Below are 1,848 nucleotides of genomic sequence, written 5' to 3' on the forward strand. Positions count from 1 at the left end.
GGAGCCAAACTGGTGTCACGTTCAAACTTCTTGGCCAGAACCCACTGGCCGGGTTGTAGGCGATGTCAAGGGCCCTCTGGCAGGGGCTGCAGTACGGAGGCTACCTGCTGATGAATAGAACGAAGATCTTTAGTCAAAGCATATAGGTAATCAATCAACATAGGATATTCAATGTCTGAAAATGATCGTGGCCTGGGTACCCCCCATACGTTCACGGGCCTGCCAAAGATAATTTCATACGGGGAAAGGCCAGAACGGGAGTGTGGGGTAAAGCGTAGTGACATAAGGGCTAGAGGCAAGGTGTCAGGCCATTTCAACCCTGTGCTTTTCTGTATTTTGGCCATCTTGAGCTTAAGAATACCATTGTACTTTTCTACGAGCCCTGCTGATTGCGGATGCCGGGCAGCATGGAACTTTTGCTTAATCTGTAGGCCCTCGCAGATATGCTTGACGAGGGCCCCATGGAAGTGCCCCCCATTGTCCGACCAGATCAAGCGGGGCAAACCAAAGCGGGGCACAAACTCTTTGAGAAGGGCCTTTGCTGTGGCCATTGCAGTATTTTCTTTAGTGGGGTAGGCCTCAACCCATTTGCTAAAAGCACAAACCACCACCAGGACGTATTTCAAGTTGTTGACACGCTCCATATGAATGTAATCCATCTGGAGTACCTCAAAAGGCAGCGTTGGGGGTGCAAAATTCCCACTCAGGACATTTTCTCCCTTCCCTGGATTGTGTTGCAAACAGACCATGCAGTATTGGACCAACCGGACAGCCGTCCTTTGGATATTAGGGTTGTTCCAAACTGGGTCCAGAAGCCCTCAGATACCTTTTGCTCCTATGTGTGCAGGACCGTGCGCCTTAGTCACAACGGCCTGTACCAGTGCATTGGGCAGTAACCATCTTTGCTTTTCTGTCAGATCAACCCAACAATTATTTTCATCCAGTCTTCCTACCTCCTTTTCCCACTTCTCTAATTCTGCAGGGGTAGCTTCCTTCTGTAATACTCTCACACTTTCCATGGAGTTATCAAACAGCTCAGATTCCTCCACCCTTCTTGCGGGGGAGTTCACAAACATAGTTGACATTGGGGACTGTGCTGTTTGTTTGGCCACCTGATCTGAGAAAGCATTTCCCTCCCCCACCTCATCCACTATTGCTTTGTGAGCACTGCATTTGATGATGGCTAATTTCTTGGGCAAGGTGAGGGCGTCTAGCAGCCACAAAACTAGGGGACCGTTTTGTATTTTCTAACCATGGGAAGTAAGGAAACCCCGCTCCCTCCACAGCCGCCCAAAGCTATGGGCCACGTCGAAGGCGTATTGGCTGTCAGTGTAGATGTTGACTTCGAGTCCCTCACTCAATTCGCAGGTTCGCAGTAGGGCCATAAGTTCAGCAGCTTGGGCTGATCGATGAGGTACTCGGAATGTTTCGACTACTGTCTTCAAAGTCGTAATTGCATATGCAGCTGTTGTTGTTCCATCTGCTAGTTTAAAACAGGACCCATCCACATATAACTCCCCTTGAGGGTCAGCTAGAGGAGTGTCACTAAGGTCAATCCTGCCCTTAGTTTCTTCTTCGGTGCGATAAATGCAATCATGTGTATCATTGGCAGATTCACTCTGAGGGAGTGGTAACAGTGTAGCAAGGTTTAGTGTTGCACATCGAGTGATCGCGATATGTGGTGCACACAGCGTCAGTTCATATCCAGTGAGGCGTGCACTTGTGAGATGCTGTGTCTTCGTTTTGTTTAGTAGTGTATCCACAGCATGTGGCACCATCACTGTCAGATTGGAATTTAGGACGAGTCCTTCTGACTGCCGGATTGCCACTGCAACAGCTGCTGTGGCC

Source organism: Lissotriton vulgaris, chromosome 11, assembly GCF_964263255.1.
Source record: "Lissotriton vulgaris chromosome 11, aLisVul1.2, whole genome shotgun sequence".
In the NCBI taxonomy this organism is placed as follows: Eukaryota; Metazoa; Chordata; class Amphibia; order Caudata; family Salamandridae; genus Lissotriton; species Lissotriton vulgaris.